This window comes from Tetrao urogallus (assembly GCF_951394365.1).
Source record: "Tetrao urogallus genome assembly, chromosome: 2".
In the NCBI taxonomy this organism is placed as follows: Eukaryota; Metazoa; Chordata; class Aves; order Galliformes; family Phasianidae; genus Tetrao; species Tetrao urogallus.
Genome location: NC_136814.1, coordinates 28,791,385 through 28,805,850, shown reverse-complemented (window position 1 = coordinate 28,805,850; position 14,466 = coordinate 28,791,385). Strand labels below are relative to the sequence as shown.

The window sequence follows — 14,466 nt, the reverse complement described above, 5'->3', positions numbered from 1 at the left end:
TCTGATACTCATCCAGTACTGTTGTGAAGAGGCTGACAAAATGATCTAACATAACTAATGCAAATCAACTTGATTTTTTTTTTTTTTTTTTTTTTTTTTTTTAGGAAAATTTAGTTGGCTGGATTTTTGTAACATCAACCCTATTCTTGTTATACAAAACTGTTGTGATATTCTTTGTTTTGTAAGGTAATTCTGCTGAGGAAGCTTATTTGCCTGATTAAGTCAACTCTGACCATATATAGGCACTAAATTCAATACTGAGTATAATTAACCATGGTAGCAAATTGCCTCAGGGTGAAGTGAATTCTCTATGACTTCAAGTCTTTGAATCAAGGTTAGATGGGGTCTGAACAGTACCTGCTTGTTAAGCATTCACATTAAGGCTCTGAAAGGTATTACACTGGAAGCTGTTAAGATGTTCATCATGGCTCCTTCACGTCTTGAGGTCTCTGTGGTTGCCAAATACCGTTTCAAGTGGGAAAAGGTAAAAAAACAAAAACAAAAAAATCTTGAGTGGTTTAGCAATAGATATTGATAAAGAGACCTGAAGGACTACTTCTCTCCAATAACTGACGTCCTCAAGTCTTTCCTTCTTTATTGATAATAAATACTTGACATCTAACTTAATAGCTTTTATACGAGGAGCAGGCTTTGTTTTAGACTCTTCTTAATTCTGAGACAGTGAATAAGATTATTCTTTCACATCCCCATGAACTACACTGCTGGTGCTGGCCTCTGCTTCACGGCAACCTGTATAGTCTTGAACATTCTGCCTGTTTAATTTTTCCCTGGAGAGTCTGCCTTTTTAGCTCAGTGCAATGGCATGAACACTTATGCTGGCACAAGGAGAAGAGAGGAGTGAAGGAGGGAAGAAATTGCAGCCACATCTTTCAACAGCCGTGTTGCTTTACGCTGCTTTCAATGATAGTGGAGTTATGCTGTAAGAAGATTCTGTGCTCCAGAAGTATGTCTTAAGGATGCACTGAGATGTGAAACAAGAATCCTTTGCAGAGTTAGTTCAGAGAACAAACTGTCTTGGAAAAGACAAAGTCACATAAAGCTGTTGCCATTTAAGTTCCCTAGTGTTTTCTCTAGCCTCTTCTCAGGGAATCTATTCTGTTTCTACAAGTGCTGCTAGATTTAAGATTAATGTCAGACAGGAAATATGTGGCTGTGAAACTACTAACATGGAACTAATTGAATGATTTTAATTCCCTCAAGCGACCTATCTGTTTTCAGCTGTGCGTGGGTATCACTGCATGGTCGCTGCTTCCCTTGGTGCTCTGAAAACTGGAGATGGAGGAGGGGAAGATTTCTGTGCAAATTGAACTTCATTCTGGCAAAGCTTTGGGACTTGACCCAAGAGACAGCTCTTTCTTCTATGTTTACATTTTTTCAAGCTGGACAGTTTTCTTGAAGCTCTCTGCACATTTTTCTTCATGTGGCTTGTGAAGTTTTCACTCTGCTCTTGGGCTTAATCACATCTCCTGCTTTCTGCAAAGCAGTGCTTGCTGCCTGAGCAGTAGTTTTTGTCTTGTTGACCTTTTGCTTCCTTTAAAGGTCTCCTCAGAGAAGGCGGGGAGAAGTGTCTGTCCATTCAGTTCTAACAACAACACAATTATGGTTCGCTTCTGTGGCTTAAGTCACAATCATCTTTAGCTCCATATATACCTACAAGAGCATGGCTAGGAAAGAAGAACCAAGCGAGGAGGCAGACTCATTTCTGAAGATATGGCTGTGTCTCTTAAGCAGACCTGCACAGCTGAAGGCTGTGATACCTACCAGGAGTAAAATAAAGTTAATAATAAAGTACAGTCGTACACTGGGACTCATAGGGATTCTATGTGAGAAGAATCTGACAGTTTTCCTCATATCAGGGAAACAATGTTGTGAGACTCCATCTCATGAGAGTCTGAGAGATGAGAACCTGCCAGAAATCACGTATGGATGGGGGTAGGGATAGCTTGTACTGAACTGGAGATTGCATCTTGCATCTGCCTTCCTCTGAGCTACATTTTGGGAGGTAGGAGCATGGTAGCATATGGGATTGACTTTTGCAGGCATGTAATGCACAGGGCTTCTGCTGTTGATTCTGGTAGTATGCTCAGTGCCAGGTTCTCTTCGGCAGAATGGGAATGGAGTATTAGAAACTGAACATTATGTATGCAGGATTAACTGGATTGCAGGCTACAAGTTCATTTTGTTATCAACATTTTCATAGAGGGATTATAGAAAACTGCTATTTGAGAGAGTTGCGGTGAAGAATGTTTGATAACTGGCCCAATGTTGACTCCTGACAGAAATGCTGAAGTATTTGTTTACATTGAAACTTGAACTTGCAAAACCCTTTGAGCTCAAGGAGGGGGATTTCTGAAAAGAGCTTGGGATTAAGCATGAGAAGGATTTTAAATTTAACTTTATGAATTTTGTATCATCTACACATGCTGCTGCACTGTTAGTAACTTCAGAGTTGGTATCATTGTCTCCATCAGGATCCAGGACCAGAACTCCTGGAGTCTTTGTGTTTTGCTCAGCTATTTGCTTACTGTAACACTTGGCTTCTCCCTTAATGCTTTTATTGCACTGTGCCTCCAAAATAAATGCACCACAGTTCTCTTTTTGAAAGTAGTTTTGTGGTAGACCGATTCAAATCTGAGGAAAAGTCCTATAGTAATAAAATGGTTCATAATTTGTTTTGCAGCCCTAACATAGGAAAAAAGCTGATTCAGCTTGACTTGGTTGTATTCCTGTACTTCCCTGTCAGAGTGGGACTGTAGGAAATACAAACAAACTAATTAACTAAAAAAAAAAAAAAAACTGGAAGTAAACCCATTCTGAATGAATCTGACAGTTACTTTTAGCTCAGTGGAGGGGTGGCTTTGATCCTTCTGAATCATTTGAGTCAAAGGTGGTAACTTGTTTCAGCAGAGTACTGAATAGCTTGCTCAGCACTGTTTAAAATTAAGAGAATTCCAAATTCTTAAGCTTATGTAGTGGTGATGCAATGCTTTAAAAGCATCAACCTTGTATTATAGAAACAGGAGAGGTGGTAAAAAGCTACTGGGTTAATGAAAGCTGCTTAAAATCGACTTCACTCCTTTGTTCTTTAGCTAGATGGAGATGGATGGTAATCCTAAATATTGTTGAAGATGGTAGCAACTGTTCACAGAGAACATGGAGGGAGGGAAGCACAGATCTGGGTCTTGAGCTGTTTTATTTTTGCCTTCAAAGGAGTTGAATTGTCCTCCGCAAATAAAAGCAATGGTAAGATGGCACAGAATTAAAATCAAACATAGCTCTTATCTGCAACTGTAGGAAGGTAATGATACCATTCAGTCTTGGCTACTAAGATCTTGCAAATATATTATACTGTTGTCACACTAAGGTGATGCTTTAAATTCTCTCTTGTAAGAGAATTTTAAGAAATAAGTTAATGAGAAGGCTTTTGAGAGGGCAGCAAAAAATTTCCTGTGTAGGAAAACTGAACTTCACTGTCTTCTGGATAAAAAGGAAATAGAAGGAAGAGGATGGGAGAGGTGGATTTGAAAGCAGGAATGCAGCTTTCATGCTGGGTTGTCTCTGGAAATGGTAGCGTCACCTGGCTCCCCCTAACTGGAAACATGGCTGTGAGGATGGTGCTGCAGTCCTGCAGCAGTGTAAGTGCTGCCTGTAAAACGCTATGCTGTATCTGTCCAAGTAAATGAGAACTGTGTTGTATATGCTGTGCTACCACAACAATGCTCTTGTAGGGGTTCTGTCCCTTTAGATGTGATAGACCATTTCACTGTGTTAGACAGAGGTATACCTCTATAATATCTCTTCCATAACGTGGGGAAGGAAGACAGATTGTCTGGAGAACAAGCCCTACTGGCAGAAATTCTCTTGTATGATCTGATTTCAGATGTGATGGTACTGTTGATGAAAATGCTAGCAATCTGTAAAGCCACTACAGATAATTGTTTTGGCAAAGGGATGGGTAGGCGGGAAGGAGCAGTATGGCAGATAATTGGCTGATGGACAGTTGAGCCTCTGTGACAATGAACTGCTGAGGGAGTTAACTTGGCATTAGTTAAAACCGAAATAAGCTACTGTCTGCAATTAGAACTGTGAAAGCCATGCAGATTTTATTGCATTCCTCTTTAGCAATCACTAAACAAGAGTAGGTACAGAACCCATAATATTACATATCGAGCTTATTTGTTGTTTTTAATAGCTTTGTCCTGAGATAATTTTTGTATCAAATCCGTTATTTCTTAGAGAACTAAGTTTGTTTGTGGGTTTTTGTTGTGGGGTTGCTTTTTTTTTAATATTACTTAAGAAAATATTCAGTAAGAGAGGTCTGCTTTGTGTTTTTGATGTTTTGTTTTTTCCCCCCTTGCTATTGAGAACTTATCTCAGGGGGCTAGTGATCAACCAACAAGCTGGTGACCAGGCTTATATTGCTGTATATTGCTGATTGTGGGGAGAAATCACAACTTCTCTACACCTTGCCTTCTGATCTCACATGACAGTTCTGAAAATGAGAGTACCTTGTAAACAGTCGTTTGAAAATCTGGGGTAAGCTTGACTCCCATGGGATCCATCCGTCCCTGGATGCATTCAAGGCCAAGCTGGATGTGGCTCTGGGCAGCCTGATCTAGTGGTTGGTGATCCTGTCTGTGGTAGAGGGGTTCAAACTGATGATCTTTGAGGTCTTTTTCAACCCAGGCCACTCTATGATGCTTCAGTGTGAAAGGTGGAAATACCTCGTGTTTCTAGCTCATTGTTAGTATTTGCAAAGAAACCAGACAGTTATAAACTTAAAAAATAGATCTTTTTAAGATGCGCTTGGTTCAGTATGTCATAAAAAACCAGCACATTGTGTTTTGAACTGCAATAAGAGTCTGGCTTTGACAGATGTTCTTTTCTTTATTTGGCTCGAGCGGCAAAAAGATACTCAGGATGAATCAGTTACCAAATGCAGGTGTTTAGTGCTCTGCAGACGTCCTACAGTATTCAAGAGCATGTGTGGGAAAAGCAGATGTAATGCAAGTTACAGGGAAGCATGCGCTTCTGCAGCTTCTACAGGAAGTAAAGCAAGACAACTGTGTATGGTAAGAGGAGATCAGTCAGTGCCCATGATTAAGTATCTGAATTCAACCCTAGATTTCTCCTTAATTTTTCTGTCCTTAACGTTCCTTACTACACGTCTACTCCACTGTGATAGTATGTTACCATAATGTTTTTAATGAAAGACTGAGTTGTTCTTCCAATAGTGTAGGCTATACTTTGTCTCTACAGCTGAGGGTAGATGGGTAGATTGAAGAACTCCTGTTTTCTTCTTTGTAGCTTCCCCTATTCACACAACAGTGTTTGACTTTCATTGTTCTTTGGGTACTGTTCCAAATGTTACGCGCTTGTAACAGACTGTAAATGAAATTTAAACTCTCTACTGTTTTGATACTTCTGTTGTATAACTGCACCAATAAATGTGCTCTTCTGAAGAACACTTCACAAAACATATACTTAGTTTTGCTATGCGTAGTAAATTAAACTTTTTGTACACAGTTCCTGCGATGATTTAATTCTTGTGTTGACACACAGTACCTCCAACTAAAATTGTGGGATTGTTTTCTACTGTCCAAGAGTTTGGTAGTTAGTTCCTTTGCAATTTTTGCATTTCTTCTGTCTCTCTGTATAGTTGCTTGGAAATTTCTATGACTGGCTCATATAATAAGTTCTTGGCAGCAACATTTAATGGAACAGATGGAAGAAAACGTAATGAAAATAATGTATTCAGAAAGCAATTATCGTCAAACTGAATGTTTATGTTTCAACTGTAAGCACACTGATTTGTGGGGTCCTAGAGTGAGTAAAAAGGAAACCTCTATCTAGGCTGGGTAAAGATCTTCATGGGATAAAGACCTTTACTGGTATCCCCAGTATGTCTATCATCGAAGACAGAAACAATATAGTGACCTGTTAATTGTAGTTTTGTAGCAAATTTTAAGGCTACCCTACCTGGCCTACAGGAGTTAAGTTTTTGTCTCCTGGAGACAATCCTTAATTTGTAGGAAGCAGAAATATTAAGTTGTGCTTTATTCACTTGATTTTTAGTACAGAATGCTGTGGAAGTTGATTTAGATATTAAAGCAGTTTGCTTTGACATCTATCTTTGAATGCCAAACACTTTGCTTTTATCCAGAAAATGATAGGGGCCAGGAGACATTATTCTCAGGGAAATGTGCCTTGTTGAAACAAAACTTGTGGAGAAGAAGAGTGGAGTAACTGATTTCAAAGCATGATTGAAGCATTACAGGCCAAACCGGAGATGTTTGGTCCTAAAGTGGAAACCCTTGTGGTCAGGGCTGAAACCTCACACCCGCTCAAACAGCTTATGCTTTTGGGAGAATTTATGAAACTAAGTCCTGCTGAACTAAGAGCTGCCTCTGCCTAGTCACTAGAAGTACTGAAAGCAAGAATGTCTCATGTCTATTTTCTTCTTACTCAAGCCTCCACACACAAGTGTTTTATGTTTGGAAACCTGCAGTTCCAAGCTGCTTTTGACAGGTACACATGCTTATCCTTCTTTCTAATATAGCAAAAATTGTCCTTAAGAAAGAAGGAGTGGAGGGAGGATAAGAGGGAGAGGACAGCTGATTAGTGCTCTGTGCTGTCTTGTTTATAGTTTCACATGTGATTGAGCACGTTCAGCCCTTCCTTTTGAAGCTGTGCAGATGTGAAAAAGAAAAGGACAGGAGGGCAGGCGAGGATGAGGGACCATGTGGTGCAGTGGTTATTTTCAACTAGGAGGAAAGAATCCTGAGATCCAGCCTTTGATTTTAAAATAAAAAAATTACACATATTCTGGTCCTTGACTGAGGTGATATTTGCTTTCTGGTCTTTGGATTGACATTCAGCCCTTCCTTTTGAAGCTGTGCAGATGTGAAAAAGGAAAGGACAGGAGGGCAGGCGAGGATGAGGGACCATGTGGTGCAGTGGTTATTTTCAACTAGGAGGAAAGAATCCTGAGATCCAGCCTTTGATTTAAAATAAAAAAATTATACATATTCTGGTCCTTGACTGAGGTGATATTTGCTTTCTAGTCTTTGGATTGACCGTAATGCTGTTTTGAAGCTACTTGGGCAGAGGAAGAAATGGAATGAAAGGTGGACAGTATTTTGTGTGTTTTGGGAAGATGTTGAAAGTCCAGTGTTACTGCTCAGGAATGGCAGTGTGCTGGCAATCTCAGCAACTCCAAAGAGAAAGCAAAACAGTATTCTTCCTGTGCATTGATTGGGTTTGAGTGCTAGATGAGTTAGCTTTTGCTGCTTTGGGTTCAAAAGCTTAATGTCATAAAATCTGAGTCTTCAACTCAAGAGGGACGGAAAAGAAGGGTCTCTCCAGTGTTGGACAGCTACTGAAACTTTTGTTTATCCAAGTCCTAAAACTTTCCTTCTTGAAGATCTCGTTGCAAGTCCTAAGATGTTGCACCTTAAGAAGAAACTCAGCTGGCACATATGGCCAGATAGCTCCTTGCTGAATTCAGTAGCACCTTTAGTGGGGAGCTCATATGAGGCCTGCTCCAAAAATGATGATTCCTATTTTGTTCGCCCACAACATCAGAGGTGGATGTATGGCAGTAAATGTTGAACCTTTCCATAAATATTTCATTACATGTTGTTGCTGTGTGGCGGATGGCAGCAGAGGGACAGCCTGACAAAATGGCATCTGACATGGAAGTGTGTATGGAACAAAGGTGCTTTATTGAATTCCTCCATGTGGAGGAAATGGCTGCCACTGACATTCATTGATGCTTTCTGAACATCTATGGGAACCAAACAGTGGATATGAGCTCAGTGAGGTGGTAGGTTGTACATTTCTGCAGTGGTGACAGTGATTGGAGGTAAATTGTGCTGAAGAAAATGCACAGTTAATGGCTGTGACCCTGTTGAAAAATAGCATTTTGTTGCTGAGAATTTGGTCTATCAAAAGGTGCTATTGCGCTCTTTGTACCTGTTGTAGTTTCCATGGAAATAAATACAAGGCATTACTTTTAGAGTGACGTTATGATAATGAGACCCTTACTTCCGCTGAAGAAGCAGATTATTAACATTTTCCAAAAACGTCTTTTATTTCGTTACCAGTGAAAATAAGTGATGCCTTGTCCCTCTGCTCCAGCTGTTCTATACAGCAATTTTAAATCATTTGACAGATTGCTTACGTTATGTGTTTTGTAAAGAATAAGAAACATGATCTGTTCAATATACAGAGTACTACCACTATATCCAGATTATATTTCAGCAGTGGTGGCAGTGATGTGAAAGACAAATGTTGTTCTGGATGGCCATGCAGGTCTTTAAGAGCATGGCATGTGGACTAGCACTCATTGCTGGCCAAAATGCATAGCAAATGGTGGTGACCATGTTGGCAAGTAGTATTTTGTAGCTGAGGACTTGCTCCATCAAATAGTGTTATTGTACTCTTTGTATCTATTGTAGTTTCCTTGGAAGAAAAAAGGAGGCATTACTTTTGAAGAGACCTATGTAATTTTCTGCTTTTTGTTGTCAGAGAAGGTGCTGGAAGGATACTTTTTTTTTTAATGGTGTTCTTGAGCTACTGAAGTCATAGGTTCAATTAGTAACCAAGGAACAGAAGTGTTTACAGGAAAAGCTCCTAAAAGCTGGTAATAGGTGCTTCTCTGGAAGGAAAGCTATTTTGATCCACTGCTTTTTTTTTTTTTGCTTTTTTTTTTTTCCTGAGAAGTGAAGGATTTGTCCAACTGCTGATGAAGTATCTTGTAAAATATGACTTGAAGCATAATTAATATTATATTATCTGATCAGTCAAGCAGCTCTAAAGAAGGAGCTAAGAATAGTAACTTGACCTCAGAAGGGTCGCTTAGACTTCCATAATGTCAGTTGATTATATTGAAGTCAAAAGTAGGTGATGTAATTTGGGAAGGGAAAGTGGCAAATGTGGAAATCCAGGGGATGTCAGATGTCCTAAAGTGCGGTCTCATCATCTTCAGAAAAGCTATTGTGAAAGTATCTCCAGTGATAGTTCTCTGGTACTGTGTATAACAGAGGTAGCACAGCGTTTTTTTTTTTTTTTTTTTAATGTACCTCCTTTCCCTTTGACATAACCTTCTGTGTTTAAAGGGATTGAACTGATGTTGTCTTGTTGTTTTTCAACCAGAATGTCAGCTGAAGAACTGTTGGGAGTTAGAGCACCAACATCTGCAGGGCTTCTCTGACAGATGTATAATAACTGCTGAGAGATCAAGTCTTGACCAATGGTCAAGATGGTCTTAATGAACTAGTGCAGACATCCTGCTATTCGTATGCTTTTGTATTCACTCCAAATTAGAAGTAGAGATACATGAATACAAACTGCAGGGAGGAATAACACTGTTCTATGGACAGATAACCTTGTTGTAGAGTTTTGCTGTGCTACAGCCTCTTCTGCTCCCAGAGGTACTGTTTTAGCAAAGCATTTGCTAAGTGGGAAAGTGTTTTCAAGAAGCTGTAAATGAGCCTCATGCTTTATGCCATCTTGAAACATTTGAAACATCTAAGTCATTCTTTCTGACTGAGATTCTTGTCCCGGAGGATGGAAGGTGGCTGTGGGTCACAACATTGCAGTGTTGTTGTGCTCTGCCCAATTTGGGGTGAAATGAGATGAAATGAGGACAAAATCTGTGTAAATGTAAATCCATCTTATGAATAAAACAGTGCTTTAATTGGTGCAGATTCATTTGCACAGAACAGTTTAATAAGATTCTTATTACAGAGGAAAGAATGTTGAATGAACTTAAAGCTAATAGCATACAATCTTCCCCTACCTCAGTCTCTGTTGTACTGATTCTGAACAGCATAACCTTTAAATAATGTGTTGCATTGGATTTTTATTGGTCTTTTTTGAGGGGAAAAAAGTTTAACTTTTTAGTATTATCAAGATGAAAGGCTGTATATTTAATCTGAATTATCCTCTGAGAAGTTTGATGTTACTTTTCCTACCTGAAGCAAGAATACCAAGGCCATATTGAAGTGTGCTTCAGTGTTAGGTTTTCTAGCATTTACTTTTGAAGACTGAAATTAGTATTTTGGAGGTGCTAGTGATTGTTACATAAAATATGAGCCCTTAGCAGCAAGTAGAAATCTTACAGAAGGAGTTTTTCACTTTCTTTCGCATGTAAGATCTCTTATATAATGACTGGGGGAAGAGGAAAGATCGTAATCCCAGGAATCACTGGCTGAAGCTCTGAGAAATCTTCTTTCCTCTCTGGAGTTTCATGTTGTCCATTTTGTCCAAAGTCAGCCCCTTCAACATTCGTATTCTGTGCTCCAATTTCACTATATTAGAGTAGTGCCTTTGTGCACAGCTCACCTTGTGTACCTATGGATGCTGGTTTTTTGTAAGAGCAGCAATAGAATCATAGAATCCTAAAGGGTGGAAGGGACCTCTAGAGATCACTGAGTCCACAACCTCTCTGGGCAGCCTGTTTCAGTGCCCTGTCACTCTCACAGTAAAGAAGTTATTTCAGTTAACTATATGGAACTTCCTGAGATCCAGTTTTTGCCTGTTGCTCCTATCCTGTCACTGCACAACACTGATAAGAGTCCAGCCCCATCCATTTGTTTTCTGCTCGTTAGATATTTATAAACAGCAATGAGATCCCCTCTCATTCTTTTTTTTTTTCTCTTTTTTCTTCCAAACTGAACGGACACAAATCACTCAGCCTTTCCTCAAATAGTTTCAAAGATGTTGGAAAGTGATTGAAATGCTTCCTTTTACAGTAGGGTCTATGATAGAAATGGTGGCTACAGAAAGAGGGTTTCCTGTGAAGATGTTGAGGTTTTATAAAGCGTTCAGTCTTCAGACTGTTGAATGAGCTAATTTATCACTAGAGATTAATTACACTTAATTAGGTTCCTACACTGAAAGGCCCCCAGTCTGTGTGCTTTTGTCTGTCTCAATTATCCTGCCTCCAATTTATGCTACTTAAGCTTCACCATTACTCACCTCCTTAATGTCCTTCACCCATTCTTGCCTTTTCATTCTTCCATTTTAAATAGTCAGCTATGCTTCCATCCTCTTCTCCACTATCTGTCTTTGATATATCTTCATCCAGCAAAACTACTGCTGATGTTCTCACTCCTGTGGATGAGTATAAATGGAAGGAGGCAAAACTCAACAAAAACACAATGAACTGGTGCTTTTAGCAATGAAAGGCAGCCCTACAATTAATATGACTCTTGAATTTGTTCCAAATTCTGAGTACTGTCCCAGGAGCTTTGTCTTCATAGAAGCATTCTTAGTGCTTTGATGTTGCTGAAGAAATTAAATCACTCCTCAAAAAAATATGGTATCTGTTATTTGAATATCAGCTGTTACCGTAAGTCTCTATATACATGGGTCCTGTAGAAGCTGCAACAGATAGCATGTAGTAAAATCAAATTTAACCTAACTTTGGTAACACTGCTGAAGCAGAGTGACCTGTTTAATGGAGAGAATAAAGTATGTAGTCCTGGGTTTTATATTTGATTGTCTTAATACAAGTGACTGTAGATAATAGAAACCTACTAAATCAGTCTCTACAAAAAGGTGTTTCTAATTAGCAAATTTTAAGACTAAAATAATCTCATTAGTTGTCATCTCACATCATGAAAAACCACTATAGATTAGAATATTTCTACTTTTTCATTAAATAGAGGAATAGAGGCTTGCCTTTTTTCCTAGTTTTTAATTACAACTGGCTATTCCTGTATTCATGAAGACAATAAATGAAAACTTGATTTAGAAGAGAGTATTTTGTTTCAAGGTATCTCTGCCTTCAACAAGCTATTTTTCACAGTTTTAGGTTTGTGGTGATAGTTTCTAATATAGTCTTTCACTTCTAAATGAAACTCTGTATACATATTAATCTGCAAGTCTGGATTTGGATCAACTTGATGCATTCACTTGCATGCATAATCAACAGTTACTTTTTGGGAAGATGTGGAACAGTGAGTAGCTTCAGAAATTATTCTGAATTAGAACTTCAGAGTTTGTCTGGAGAATGTTCCTATTAATTTATGTATTATAGTATCAGCATGGTGACCGAGAGGGGGTAAAACAATCCTGTATAAATTTAATTACCTTGTAAGATAAAGACATTTAAACAATGTGTAACCTGAAAGTTTCCTTCTGAAGACTATCTGGGAGAAACTTAGGTTTGAAAGATCTTCCCTCTTCCCATGCCGGTCATTCATTCCTTATTCAGTCTACAGAGATCTGTAGATGACATTCTGGAGCTCCTGGCTGTGTGTTCCTCCACACTCTAATTTGGGCAAGAATGTTTCCACGGAATTACAGTATTGCAGGGGTTGGAGGGAACCTCAATCTACAGGTTTCTGTGTTACCATATACACGCAGGGTTAACATTCAGTAAGGTGCATTAATTTTTGTGCTGGTGACTTGAGCCCAGACAGACTTTGGCAGCATTTATTGGCATAAGTGAAATGTGACCAGGATGATTTAAATCAGGAAGACAAGGGTCAGAGTTGGAAAGATCCACAGGCTTGTACTTGTTTTGACTTCAGTGGGAGTTGGCCAAATTCTTTTAAAATTATGATCATGAGGCCCTAGCTACAGTTAAGAGTTGCTTGTAAATACAGGGAGCTACCATTCTTTAAAACACAACAGATACCTACTAAATGTTGTATTTCTCATCATATGTTGAAGTGCATCCTTGTAATTCGATGTTATGTCTTAATCCAGGCAGGAGCACAATGAATGTGGAGGTATTCCTGATTGCTTGTTTCTTCCTCAAAACTATATTTTTAATCATTGGAGGATTCAAGAGCAAAGAAGGGATTTAAGGTCTGTAGTCCAAAAATGTTTTTTACCAGAGAGATTACGCAACCATTTCTTAAAGGTGTACTATTTGTAGTGAATAGCATCCAGGTTGCCTTTCTGGAAATACAGTATAAATTTTAAACAGATATGTGGATTTAAACAAACCTTCCCAAGTCCTGCTATATTTTTTTCTAAGCATCTAAAAAAGTTTAGAAGCTGAAATAGAAGGCAAAAAATTTGCAGTTGAAGCTGTGAGAGGTAAATTACGAGGGTTATTAACCCTCGTGCTTCACTTCATAAACTGATCAACAGCTGGGGTTAAATGACTTTTTCTCCTCTATTAGGGTTGTACTGCAGAGTTTACGCTGTTAGGTTTTTATGACATCCATGCAGGATTTTATTCTGGGAAAAGAATGCTGAATTAGCTGTGTTATCAATTACTTAGAGCCTGGTAATCCTTACGTTTGTAATTCAGTTTATATGAATATGAAGTGTGAATTGTTGCCTGTGTACTTAATTGCAGTGTGTAAGCTGGGCCTCTGTGAGCACGGTGAGGCTTTGGTTAGGGTTGAATGAACAGCCAGCACATATTCTATAGTTTAATAACATCTGATTGCCTTTGTGCAGAGTCTGTATGTACTTCCTACTCTGCCCCTTGGTACTTGGAAAAGGTGATACTGCAGCCTGTCATATTGTGCTGAAAAGAAGTCCCTGCTCTTTCTGTAGCCTCAGGAAAAATATATTCCATTCTTGGAAGCATTCAAGGCCAGGTTGGATGGAGTTTTTGGGCAACCTGGTCTAGTAGGAAGTGTCCCTGCACATGGAAGAGGATTGGAACTAGATGGTCTAAAGGTCCCTTCCAATTCAAACCCCTCTGTGATTTGAGACAGCAAAGCTAACTTAGCTTGGGTTTCATTGAGAGTACAGCTTAATTGTTGGTTTTTTTTCTTTCTTCATGGTACCAACAGAAAAAGATTTCTTTAGTTGCAGTTAACCACATAGTACCATCTTGTAATGTTTTTTACGAGTAGTGCTGTTTTGAATTCATAGAATCATTAAGGTTTCAAAAGACCTCAATTATCATCTACTCTAACTATCCACCTATTGTCAGTATTGCTCACTAAACCATGTCCTAAAGTATTACACCTACCCTTGCCTTAAACACCTCCGGGGATGGTGACTCCACCACCTCTCTGGGCAGCCTGTGCCACTGCCTCACTGCTCTTCTGGAGTGTATATATTTCCTAATAATGAACCTGAACCTCCCTTGGTACAAGTTGAGGTCCTTCCTTCTTGTCCTTTCACTGTTACCCAAAAGATGAGGCCAACCCCTGCCTCACCATTGCCTCCTTTCAAGGAGCTGTAGAGAGCAATAAAGTCTCCCTGAGCCTCCTCCAGACTAAATAATCCCAGTTACCTCAGCCAATCCCCATAAGACTTGTGCTCCAGACCCCTCGCAGCTTTTTTGTCCTCTGGACACACTGCAGGGCTTCAGTGTCTTTCTTGTAGCAAGGGACCCAGGACTGAACACAGTACTCAAGGTACAGCCTCATCAGAGCTGTGTACAGAAGGATGATCACCACCCTGGTCCTTTCGACTGCTCTATTTCTGATATAAGCCAGGATGCCATTGGCATTCTTGGCTGCC

General features: G+C 39.3%; 1 protein-coding gene across 1 annotated transcript in view; it reads left to right on the top strand.

Moving 5' to 3' along the window:
- The window catches only part of GLP1R (glucagon like peptide 1 receptor), a gene marked incomplete at both ends in the record, with an annotated part of 77,931 nt that overhangs the window by 14,285 nt on the left and 49,180 nt on the right, over nucleotides 1-14,466 (top strand). The gene's annotated exons all lie outside the window — the stretch shown is intronic.